Below are 14,027 nucleotides of genomic sequence, written 5' to 3'. Positions count from 1 at the left end.
AGCCCTGTGTCTCTGGCGTCCTCCCGAGGGGAGTGGCCTGTAAGATTGGGCCTAAACTGGCTCTCCAATATCCCCAGAGGGATCCCGGATTGCAAGAGGATGCAGGCCAGGCCGAGGGACCCCACCAGTGCACTATCGGGGTTGGGGAGGGACCACTGGAGAGGTCCAGGACATGTCTGGCCCCATCTCTCCCAGTCCCTATTGGCCAGACCCTATTGGCTAACTGCAGCAAGCTAACATACTAGTCGGAACATCTGCCCCCTGGTAGTCAGTGCACATTATAGCGAGCAGTTGAGAAGCCTTAGCATATCATTAGCATATTATGCTTTGACTGGTTGAACAGTCAACCAGTCACCTGACACTTAGCATATTAGGCTTTTATTATATAGGACTAAAGGCCCGGTGCATGAAATTCGTGCATGGGGGTGGGTGTGTCCCTCAGCCCAGCCTGCAACCAATCTGGGACTCCTTGAGGGATGTCCAACTGCCTGATTAGGCTGGGTGGGATCAGGCCTAAACGGGCAGTCAGACATCCCTCTCACAATCCAGGACTGCTGGCTCCAAACCGCTCTCCTGCCTGCCTGCCTGATTGCCCCTAACCACTTTTGCCTGCCAGCCTGATCACTGCCTAACTATTCCCTGCCAGCCTGATCAATGCCTAACTGCTCCCCTGCCAGCCCGGTCACCTCCAACTGCCCTCCCCTGCAGGCCTGGTCACCCCTAACTGCCTTTTCCTGCTGGCCTGGTTGCCCCCATCTGCCCTCCCCTGCCAGTCATCTTGTGGTGGCCATCTTGTATCCACATGGGGACAGCCATCTTTTACCCCATGGGGGCGGCCATCTTGTGTGTTGGAGTGATGGTCAGTTTGCATAGTACCTCTTTATTACATAGGATTATTTACTAGAAAAGCTAAAAATCCACCATCTGCTTGACTTTTTTTTCACTGAAATCTTACAATGAGCACATCTGGATTTCCTTATTAGTTGATTAAAAAACTGCTTTTGAAAAATTATAAAGACACATTCTTCCCACTTCCTTAAAGCCAGTGCCCTGGATATCATCCAGATACAGATAGATAAAAGCAGAACTGCTTGGGAGCGGATAATTGCAAATGGCATAGCACCAGGGAATCAGAAAATGCCTAGTTCAAGCCAGGTCCAGAAAGAGTGAGTTCCACATGATTTTACAGATTCAAATGCCAAGTTTCATTTCTTTCTAGTTCACTCCCCATGCAATATTAGCAACTTATCTTGTGCAGTTCTGTTTGTCCGATTTGTATATAGCGGGGTCATAATATTTTTAGATTAGAAAAATAGGGGGACTGGCAGTGATGATCTGCAACAATTAGCTAGGAAAGCAGAAGGTACACAATCTACATCTATTTGCGGATAATGGGGGCTGACAAGATACTGCACTTCGGGATGTGGTCACTAATGGGAGAGAGAACTACTTTGTCTGACTTCTCAGACCTCCAATGAATAATATTCGATCTGTATATCTATATTAATAACGTGTTTTACAGATTGTTCCCAATTGTTATCTGGGTAACACTTTTAGGAAAGCCCCGTCTCCAAAATCCTTGCAAATTAAATGTGTTCAAGTCCTATACTTACCTATTGCTCTGCCTTTTATAGCTTAGCCTGTGATGTGTGCTCTGAGATGCATTCTCCCTAACACTGTTAGAGGCCCATTACCTTTCATAAATGAAAACAATGTAAGAATGCATTTCACACACGCATGCACACACACATACACATACTTATGTTGGTTTAAAGTCAGGCACACCTGATTTCCAATCCTAGCCCTGCAACTGGCTATCTGAATGATATTGCATTTTACTCAGCACTCTAAGCCTGTTTTCAAAATAATGGAAGTAAATAAGTTAATTAATGTCTATTTATGTTAGTAGTACCGCTAGCTTAAGAGAGAGAGTGAAAGAGAGAGACAGAGACACAGACATACACAGAGTCAGATCTGTAGGAACAAAACAAAACAAAAACAAACAAACAAAAAAAGGAAAATGCCAAGAAATCTTTTTTGAAGGCTCAGAAATGCTAGTGATGGGGTTTCTAGAAGAAAATATCGCTATTTTCAGCCATAAAATTTTAGTTGTGTTATTTCTTAAATTGTTGTTTGCTTTCGCTTTGATTTGTGTTGTTCCTTGGTTTGAATTTGGAGGAAGAAGAAAAGGCTCTTATCAAGGAGACAAATGGGAACTGAACAAGAAGGAGATGCATGGAGCTTGTGATAAGAAATTCAGAGGAGGAGAGAGTTCTGAGGAGTAAACAAAATTACCAGGCTGTAATGAGGGTCAAGTTGGGCAACTGTTGAATCAAGTGATAGTAATAACAGAGGCATTAGACTAGTAGTAACAATCCAACATAAAGGGCCTTAAGGAAAGAGTAGGTGCCAAGAAATCAAAACTAATTGATTCATACTATTTCTAAAGGAAGAAATCTACCTTCAAACAATGTACAAGACTATGACTAAAAATATATAGTTGTTTTCATGAAAGCTCTTTATTATTCATTTTAGGTTATAACTGTAAGGTTTAATCAGAGATGTAAGACTTAACCCGACCGAAACCAATAAGTTGACCAAGACAAGCAGGTTAAAGCGAAAAATCGCGTTTATTGAAAGCTCTCGGGTGAGGAGGTCCCGCGGTCCGAGAGCACAGGCCGGGGGAGTCACACTTATTCACCGGTGGGCTTCACCGGTGGGCTTAGAGAAAATGAATTCAAATTCTAAGCAAGGTTACAAGCAGAACTTCCCTTTTTATTAAAGAGCCAGCCCTATGTGCACTTAGTGGTTATCTCGCTGCTGGCCTTGAAAACAACACAGTTCTATCCAATTAAAAAATGCACCTGGCATGGCATTGAAATTATGGGCATATCTAGTCTCTGGCCTACAAGGTCAGACAGCTTAAGTTTATTTTCCTCATTATTCAAGCAGGCTAGAAAGCAAAGTTTGTAAAGTTCCTGCTTTCCCAGCCCCAGACCTTACAATAACCTTTTTGGCCTTAACAATGTAAGCAAGCTATTTACATTGCATATCATTCATTGCTCTCTCTCACAAAAATAATAGTTATAGCTGTTGAAATTTTCAGGATGACGTTTGAACTAACTTAAGCAGGGTTTATCAAAGATTAAGATAACTGAAGTGGCAATTATGATCCCCATAGGTCATAAACTGGCAAAGGAAGAAAAACAGTGTTAAGACATTTCAAACTCCGGTTAGTCTCTACACATGTTTCTGTCTAGTTCAGCAGGAAGCAAATGTAGCTGGCACTTAATGAATGCTGCTTCCTGTCTGATGGCACCTCAGTTTCATTTTTAATTAAATCTGATATCCCACACCAGGTTCAGCTGCAGCCTATCCTGGATAAAATGTTTTTAAAATTTCCTGATGCTTGCACATCTTTTACCACCCCGACCCCAATCTTACCTTAACTATGAAGTCAACAGCAGGTATCTTTTAGAACTGGTAACAAAGCTGCTTCACGAAGATTGTTGTAAGAGTCCTAACTGTCTCTCGGTCTAGTTGTGCTGGTTTCTGATAAACTTCTTCCCGACCAAATCCTGGGGACTTTATTTTTCTTTATAGTCCCCTTCCCCTCACACACAGAGAGAGCAGAGGATTAGAAGATGGTTTCCCAACATCACTAACAGAAACTGAAAGACCAGGAGGCAAGCTCACTGACTGGGCAGTTCCAAAGGTGATGTCCTGAGTGTTGCCTGGTGGATATATTTGACCTGATTTCTCAGAAATTGCATAATTTTAGTGAAAAAGAGCTTCAATTTTCTTTTCTATTTCAAATTGTCCTCAGGGCTGTGAGAATCCATAATTCTACAGTTAATAACTAAGTATGTCTGAACTATGTGAATATACATTTTTTTCCTTTTTAAGAAAGCGACCATGATTGTATTTTGCATTAAAGATGATGATAGAATTTTCTCTGATCGAGTTTGACATACATAGAATACATTGCTGTATAATGTTGATGAAAAATTAACTTACTAAATAGATAAGCCAAATGCTGAACAATTTTAAAGAATTGAAAAAAAAGATAATATCTTCAGTAAGTGGTATTGAGAAAACTAAACAGATACATGCAAAAAAAAAAATAGATGAGGTTTTTACACCATATACAAAAGTAAATTCAAAATGAATTCAAGACTTATATGTAGCAACTAAAACCATAAAACTTCTAGGAAAAAATTATAAGCAATAAACTCTTTCATATCAGTCTTAGACATATATTTTTTGAATATATCTCCTCAGGCAAAAGCAACAACAGAAAAAATAAACAAATGGAACTACATCAACCTAAAAAGCTTTTGCACAGTAAAGGAAACAACAAAATGAAATGCAACCTACTGAATAGAAGATATTTGCAAATAATATATCCAATAAAAGTTTAATATTAAAAGATACGTAAAGAACTCATACAACTCAACATCAAACACACACACACACACACACACACACACAACTTATTAAAAAATGGGCTGAGGATCTGGATAGATATTTCTCCAAAGAAGACATAGAGACAGCCAATAGACACATGAACTATGCTCAACATCACTAATCATTAGGGGAATGCAAATCATAATCACAATGAGATGTCACTTTATACCTGTCAGATGGCTGTTATAAAAAAGACAATATATAATAAGTGTTGGAGAGATGTGGAAAAAAGGAAACCTCATGTACTGTTAGTAGGAATATAAACTGGTGCAGCCACTGTGAAAAACAGTGTGGCTGCAAAAAATAAAAAAAATAGAACTACCATACAGCCCAGCAATTCTACTTATGGGTATTTATTCAAAAATCCAAAAGACACTGATTTGAAAAGAGCTATATACACCCCTGTGTTTATTACAGCATTATATACAATAACCATACTATGGAAGCAACCTATGTGTCCATCAATAGATGAATGGATAAAGAAGATGTGGTACATATATAAAATGGAATATTGCTCAATAAAAATAAAAAGATAAAATCTTGACATTTGTGGCATGAATGGACCTAGAGGTGAAATAACTTGGATAGAGAAAGATAAATATCATTTGATTTCACTTGTATGTGGAATATAAAAAAACACACAGATGAACAAACAAAATAATACAGAAACCAACTCATTGAGATAATCGAGGAAAGAGGTTTGGGGGATGTATAACAAGATGAAGGGGAATCAGAGCTACAAAAGTCCAATTATAAATAAGTCACAGGGATATAAAGTATAGCATAGTGTATCTATACTAATAAAAGGGTAATATACTAATTAGAGTGGACATCTTTCCAGACAAAGCCACAGCGGCTGCAAGGGCTCAAGGGCTGAGGCTCAGGCAACCACGGGCAGCTGCAAAGGGCCAAGAATCAGGCCAGCAGTGGCAGCAGCAGTGGGCTAATGGGGGTGGCGCCTTCCCCTGATCTGCCAGATTGCCTCCTGCAGAGGGAGGCCAGACTGCGGCTTAGGCCATGGACCAATGCAGAGGCAGTTAGGGGTGATCAGGCAGGCAGGTTAGGAGCTTCAGTTTGATAGGTTGCCTTTTCATTTTGTTGATGGTTTCCTTTGCTCTGCTGAAACATTTTAGTTTGGTGTAGTCCTGTGACTGACTATTTCATAAAATGACCACTGCTGGACTATACGCTAGATCCAGGTCAGAGCAGAGATTGTTACAGAACCCAAGTTCATGCACCCAATGCTTCAAAGCCAATGCTCAAAATGTCAGAGTTTGGAGTAAGGAAGTTTATTGATCAAGGCACCAACTGAGATGATGGGAGACTTAATGGTGCCCCAAGCCCATCTTGCTTGCTGAACTAGGGACTAGGTTAAGGGTTGTTAAAGTGTTAGTGGGAACAGGTATGCAAAAGTGCTGGTGGGGCAAGTTTCTATTGGAGGACCTTGGAACTTGACCACTTATGGTAAAGGGGCATCAACACTGGATCTTTCTGGACAATGGACCTTTGGTTTCTGAAAGTGTTCCAGGTCTTAACTTCTGATTATGGCCTGGTTCTTTGGTTCCATGTTTGTAGAGTGAGCAAGACTTGGGTGCAGCCAGAGGTCAAAGTTCTTACCTCTGCACATGCTTTGGCTGCATGATTTGCATGTTGGTTTCTTGTCTTTGAAAAGCAACTCATTATCTCATTAAACAGGACAGAACCATCTTGAGCTGGTTCTGTGGTTACAATTGTCTGATTGAATTCCCCCCTCTTCCCCACAGCCTGTTGGTTTCTAGAAGAGACCATTTCTGTGGGTCATAAACCAGTACCCCTATCCATCTGCTCCACTTGCCCTGTTCTATATAATTCTTCAGTGCCTGCTGATTCGATTTTTTGTTTGTTTGTTTTTAGTGAGCAGGGGCAAGTGTGATTTCTTTCCCAGGTTCTTGTCCAGATGGATTTGAAGAATGAAGCCATGGAGATACTATCTCTAAAACTCTAATTCTAAGACTCTGTCTCTCCTGGCATGGAGAGACAGAGGGGTCCCTTAAAGAATGTGGCCACTGACCTCTTTTTCTTGAGGTATCATATCTCCTGGAGTTACTTTCCCTTAGTGAAGGACCCCTGTGCTTTCCTCATTGGTTACTCTGCTACATAGTACCAGTTTCAAAGGCCAAAACCCACATGGTGTCCCCCTCTTTCCTTCCCCTTATTTTGCAACATTCCTCTATCCTCTGTGAAAATGTTTTCTTTTTCCCCATATCCTGTGACTTTTCTTTAGCCTCTGTGAATGTATGTCTTTCTCCCCCCCCTTATCCTGTGGCACTTCTCTGTCCTTCACATATCCATCTTATCTGTTCAGGTTGGAGTTGCTTTTTATCTACATTACTAGGGGCCCCATGCACAAAGATTGGTGCACGGGGGGTGGGTCCCTCAGCCTGACCTGCACCCTCTTCAATCTGGGAGCCCTCAGGCAAGCTCTCTCCAATACGGGAGTTTCTGTCTGTCTTTGAAATCATATGAGCAAATTGAAACCCCAACCCAGTTTGGTTTAGTGCTCACAGAATAATAGAGCTCTTTTTTTTTCTTTGCTCCATTGGTGGAAATTTCCTAGAAGTTGCAGGATAGCTTCCCTTTAATTTTTTCTCGACACTGTGACTTTACTTATGTCTCTCAACTTTGCTTTCCCTCTATCCCCTACACACAATAGTAACTTGCTCCAGGCTCACTTTACTCTAGTGTCTAGGAGATCCCACAACACATCTGCTACCAGAACTATGATTCCCAGCATTCCTGGTGCTCCCTGCGCTCTGGGCTTCCGCTTCCTGTCCAGAGGCTGCACAAACAAAAAGGACTGCGAACTCCAGTCACCCCCAGTGGTGTCCCTGGGACCCCGGCTGCACACTGGCCACAGGCTTGAAGTGGGCAGGGTCCCAGGGACACCCACCCTGCCCCCTGGCCTCTTGGCGTAGGCCCCGAGCAGCCAGGGGGAGGGGTGGGAATGCCCACCACGTCGCTAAGGCGATGTGGTGGGTGTCCCAACCTGCCCCCAGCTGCTCGGCACGCTGCCCACAGGCCTACCATCTTTGTTGGGTTAATTTGCATGCTCACTCCTGATTGGCTGTGGGCATCATGGAGGTACGGTCAATTTACATATTTGTCTATTATTAGTGAAGATGGCTTTCTCCCAATAGTCCAGGCTGGATATGTTTTATTACCCCTATGGCTCTCCCAGCTGCTCAGGTCAGGGCTGCTTTTGATCTAACTATGGCTGCTTTAATTGTTTAGGCCAAGATGCATCTATCCTCTCTGGAACCCCTCCCTTTCTGTCTGCCTGATTAAGCTAGCTAGCTAACCCTTTTCACTGCCATGGGAAGGGGAGAATATCCATGTCATCTTGTCTCTGCCCAAGGCCTGTGACTCTATGTACGTTCCCTTAACAAACTCTTGATGTAATGCTGGAATTCTCAGCAGCCTCTTTCTTGGAGTCTTAGTCTTGGAGAAATTTTACAAACAAGTCCTCATGTTTATTTTTGTTTTTGTTGCCCCTGCTTTCAATGTCAAGTCCAAGAAATTTCCCAGACTTGCTGCCTATGTTTTCTTCTAGATATTTTATAGTTTTCAGTCTTATAATCAAGTTTGAAACCATTTTGTGTTTGGTGTAAGACAGTGGTCCAATTCCATCCTTTTGCTTATGGCTGCCTTGTTTTCCCAACACTATTTATTGGAAGAGATTGTCTCATTGTATATTTGTGGCTCCTTCGTCATAGCTTAATTGACTTTATATGTGTGAGTTTACTTCTGTGCTCTCTAACCTGTTCCATTGATCTATATGTCTATTTTTTATTCTAGTGCCATGCTATTTTAATTGCTGTGTTTCACACGCTGTGCTTCAGGCTGACATAGTCACTATTCAATCCTTTAAGTTACTTCTTCCAATACCTTCCCATCTCAGCTTCCTTAATTCGTTTGCAGAAATCTCTACATGAAAAATATTCTGTGATGTTTTGTGATGGCTCTGTTTTTCTCCACTGTTTTAATTCCATAGAGGTGGAAGTGAGGTAGGTTAGTTGCCTTTCTTACTTCTCATTATTACTTTGTTTTCTTTAGCCATGCCTCAGCACCTCCTGCCATAACACACACACACACACACACACACACACACACACACACACACACACACACACAACAAACAAATAAAAAACCACAGCAAATACATGATGTATCTTTAGAGTACATCATTAGATCATACTACTCATTACTCCCTCTTATTCCAGGGGTCCTGGATCTCCCAGTCCTTTCATTTACTCAAGATTTTAGCACCTGATGCTTCTCCATTTCAACACTACTCTTGTGGTTAATTTTGGGACCTTTATCATCCAGTAGACAACTATCTAAGGGCCTGACTTCCTCGACCCTTGACTTTCTCATATCCAAAGTCTTGTCAATAATTTCACCTCAGCCTGGACATTTTCTTTTACTATTAACTAAACCTCTTCCATAATATCAATTTCAAGTATCCCACACAATCAGCCTCTCTCAAGACCTCCTCCATGATGTCAGATCAAATGGGTCAATTTATCTTCATTTTCAGTATTTGACAAAAATAATTAACCTTCCTGCCCAGAGCATTTTATTTTTATGGCTGCTTCTCTGTCATACATGATGACTTTTCTGTATCTCACTGGCAAGCTTTCTATTCAGTTTCTGCTTCTGTATTCTCTGTACATCTTAATCTCCAAATATCATAGCTTCTCAGTTCATGAGATATTTTTTGTTATCCTGTCCCCAGTCCCATGGCTGTAGTGAATGCATTTAAATAATGTCCAAATTTGTCTTTCAGCTCTAGCTTCAACCTTTAAAATTCAATTACTTGTTTGACATCTCCACCTGTGTCTAATAAATAACTCAAATTTAACATATCCAAATGAAACCTCTTGATTACCCCCTTCTGTGACCCAAAACCTGATCCTCTTACAGTTTCCCTTGTATCAGTAAATAGTAACTCTTTTATCTCATCATGATTTCTGTTTTATCGCCAGTCTCAAATTCAATCCAATGACAAACTATGTCAGTTCTAAATATGAAATACATTTAGTATCAGGCAAAATGTTACCATTTCTAGTCCAAGTCCATATTGCCACTATTCTGGAATTCTAATTCAAAAATCATGTTCACACTTGCCCTCCTATACTCCAGGCCTAGCAATAGTCACTGTTAAAAATCAATTGAAAAATTATACACATAAAGAAAAGTAATCAAATTATACTTTTACAGTAGATAATTTGAAAACAGTAGATATGTCCTTGTAAATAATGTAAGTCAAGGAATAGACTTTTACAAATACTCCCAGAAGCTTAGTCATAGTACCTTGCAGTATTGACTTTCTCCCTCTTCCCACAAGGAAACTATGGTAGACAGCTTCTGACATGGATCTGAATGATTCTAGTGTCATTCAACTACCTAGCACATACAGGTTTGTGCAAGTCTCTCCCTTATGACTGTGGGCCAATCTAGTATATTGCTTCTAAGGTTATGGCAAAAGTTATGAGATTTTACATTCATAACTAGATTATGAAAGACTGATCTCTCTTCTGTGTGTGTGTGTGTGTATGTGTGTGTGTGTGTTTGTTTGTGTGTGTGTGTATGTGTGTGTCTCTTGTCTTGGTCACATTGATGAAGAACATTGCCGTGGTAGAACAGCTTACATGGCAAGGAATTGAGGGTGCTCTCCTGACATCAGCAAGTGAGAAACTAAGGCCTTTAGTCCAACAATCCATATGGAAATTAATCCTGCCATTATGCCATGGGAGTGAGATTGAGAAGTGGATCTTTCCCCAGTCAAGGTTTGAGATGACTGCAGTCCAAATAGGCACTTTGCAGCCTGGAGAGACCCTGAAGCATAGGGTCCAGATAATCACCTGAATCCCCTCTTTTTGTTGTGCTTATTCAAGACTCTTGCTTACTTTTCTAATAGGTTATTTGGCTTATTTTTTTCTTGCTTTATATGTTCTGAATATGAGCTATGTTGGTAAGATCTTAATTTTATTGTAAACTTACCAATTTTTTGTTCCTGTTTAGTGTTCTTTGTCCTGTTTTCCACCCTGGAGGACATGAAAACAATGTCTTTTATATTTACTAAAACCCTTTTTTCTTTCATATTTTGATCTACAACATTGCTGCAATTAAGTTTTATTTATCTATCAATGAACAACCTAATCATTAGACATTTATATACCTTACAAAATGATCACCCCAATAAATCTAGTAACCATCTGAACATCACATGCAGCTAATACAATACTATGGGCCCAGTACATGAATTCATGCACCTTGAAAGGAACTGTGGACCACGAGGCTGCGGTGGGTATAGGGGCAGGTCTCGGTCCATCCTCCATGCCCCCATCTGGCCCCTCCCACCACAGCCCCCAGTCCCCTGTCAGCTGTCAACCCCGCTTCCACCGCTGTTGCTTCCATGTGCTGCTGGTGCCAACCCTGCTCACACCTGCTGACTGCACAGGGCCTGTGCTGGCTGCAGGTGTGAGCAGGGCCAGCTCCAGTAGCAGGTGCCAGCGCTAGGCAGGACCGCAGCATGAAGGAGCAAAGAATTTTCAGTAACCACCAGAGGCTCGCCCCATGACAGAGACCAGTGCCCCTCCTTGGTCTGGCACCCTGGTTTACCTGCTCCACCATCCCACCACAGCCAATGCCTACCATGTTCTGCACTCTGCCACCTGTTGCCTATACCCGCTATGTTCTGTGCACACCCCCTGGTGGTCAGCTCATGTCATGCAACTGGTTGTTCAGTTGTTTGGGTGCTCTGCCCTTCAGTCTATTTGCATATTAGGGCCTTCATTATACAGATTATCCATTATATTCCCTATGTTGTACTTTACATCCTCACGAATATTTTGTACTTGCCAATATGCACTTCTTTTTTTTTTTATATATATTTTATTGATATTTTTACAGAGAGGAAGGGAGAATGATAGAGAGCTAGAAACATCGATGAGAGAGAAACATCGATAAGCTGCCTCCTGCACACCTCCCACTGGGGATATGCCCGCAACCAAGGTACATGCCCTTGACCGGAATCGAACCTGGGACCCTTGAGTCCGCAGGCCGATGCTCTATCCACCGAGCCAAACCGGTTTCGGCATCAATATGCACTTCTTAATCCCTTCACTTTTTCTGCCCATCCCTTCAACACCTCACCCATCTGAAAATCATTAATTGGTTCTCTCTACCTGTGAGTTTATCTATCTATTGTTTGTTCATTTATTTTATTATTTAGATTCCACATATTGTGGGGAAGTACCATACTTGGTTGGAAAGTCTGTAAGGGAGAATCTCCAAAAGGTTGTGGGCCTCTAGGGGGACCTTGCTGAAGGCTGCAACCCCTGCCTTGACTTTTCCAAACAAGTCTGCGACCCCAGGTGTTTTACTGGAAACTCTGTTTAATCTTTAGATGTCCTTGCTTAAAGGACACTGCAGACGCATATGTCTTCTCAAGGATGCTTACCCTGCTGATCGTATTTAGAAGTTAATTTTAGTTCAAGCTGTTGCTACAATAAAAGCCTAAGGAGGCAGGCGAATGGAGCTGTTTGGTTTCTCAAGCCATGCAGTCCCTTAGCCCTCTCTTTCACAGAAACGAGTACCAGAGTAATTATTCATCCGTCACTCAGGATCTGCTGGTCAGCCCTGGCAACATAGAAGTGAATTCATATGATACTTGATTTCTCTGTCTGACTGATTTCACAATGGTCAATGAACTGAGCCTCAGTGACCAGGGAAAGTATATTTTATTTATTTATTTATTTATTTATTTATTTATTTATTTAATGAACAGTCTTGTTTTATTACTTGCTATTTTGTTTTTTTCCCCTTTTTTTCTTTTCTTTTTTACAACATACATTAAGTTGTGAATCAGATGTTAAGAGATGTGGAGATGGAAGGAAAGTTGATGACATCACAATATTTTTACAACTTTACAACAAATATAAATCTGAATTAGTTGCATCTACCAGTGTCTAGCAAGGGTGGAAAGCAAGACACACTCAGGTTTATGGACCCTCCACCCACACGGGGTGGGGGAAAAAAGAAAAGGAGGAAAAATACTCAAATGCAGAAGACCAGCTCAATACACGTAGGCATTCTAGGGTCAACACTGCAAGTGATGAGTTGTGGTAAGTAGGGGTGTGGGTTGGAATTTTGACACAGGTCTCCATAACACAGCTGAGGCAATGACGTCCACACATGGGGATGAGACGGCGGGCACTGCCCCGTCAATAGTCTTGGGAGTCAAGCTTGGGGAAGAAGGGGGCAGGGTAATATACACCCATCACTTTCTTAAACTCCACATTTCTAAAGAAAATCCAAGGGACAAACCAGTATCTTGGTTTCTATCTAAAAAAGACTTCATTGTTTCAGGGCAGAGTTCACAGAATGTGAACATTGACTCCACTAACAAAACAAAAATATAAGGACACAAAAACAACAAGGCTTACCCCAAACAACAGCAAAATGGCAAGAGATGTTTGGGACAAAAGGTTGTGCGGGCAACTTTGCCACACACCTAGGTCTCTCTCTGATTATGGAGGCATCGCGTTTTTACCAGCCAACTAGAAATTGCCCCAAATTGTCTTTTTATAAAGTTTTTCTTTAAAGACCAAACTAATCCCAGATCAAACTAGAAAAAAAAAGACAAAGAGACCACCAAATATGTTTAACTGTTTTTAAAAAACAACCAGAAATGCTCATGGTTTACAGTATGTTGACAAGTCTTTTGTTCATGGTCAACAAAAGTCCCTTCAGTGTGCTTGCACTAATGAAAACCAAGGGGAAAAACACCCACCCACCCCACCCCCTACAAACCATAACAACAAAAAGAAGAAACTTAAAAATTTTTAAATACCTTTTGCCCCAGTCAAGGTTTTTGCAGCATCCATTGTAGTTGGCCTTGTACTTGGAGTTACTCATTAATCACAGCAGTGACCAGCCTGCCTGCATCTATTTCCATGTCATTTCCTTGTGTGCATCGCTTGCACGCGCGGAGCACATGGCTTGGAGACTCCTTTCAGATGCCTGCCCAACTGCACACGACGTGTTCTCCAGCCAGTGAACCTGGCAGAAATAAGGACTGGGACTTTAGTCCTTTTTCTGCTGGCAAATGAGGGTATCACCATGTTGAAATGATCTGAGAATCTAAGGGAAGCAGGGAGCTCTAGAGGGAGAGAAGAGATTTGCCACCCACAACACTAGGGTCCATGTTTATCAACATGGCCAAAGGGTGGTTGGAGTTGGCACGACTAGAAGGAGGTGTGAATTGGGAGGGTGTTGTGCGCCCAGCTTTCCCAGGCTGTGAGATTCTAAGCATCACCACTGCATTCTTCTTCTATCTGCTGGACAGCTAATCCTCCAGACGACTGGAGTGGGGTGAGGCAAGGGTTAAATAACCATCTGTATTTCAAAATGAGGGAAAAGTTTATCATAAATGACAGTTTACAAGTGTACACAACTCAGGGTGTAAGGCACAAATTTACATGTGGAAAACGGGCTATTCACAGATGTAACCCCAC

This window comes from Plecotus auritus (genome assembly GCF_963455305.1).
Source record: "Plecotus auritus genome assembly, chromosome: 2".
Taxonomy (NCBI): Eukaryota; Metazoa; Chordata; class Mammalia; order Chiroptera; family Vespertilionidae; genus Plecotus; species Plecotus auritus.
The sequence above is the reverse complement of the archived record's forward strand: the minus strand, read 5'-3'. Positions refer to the sequence as shown.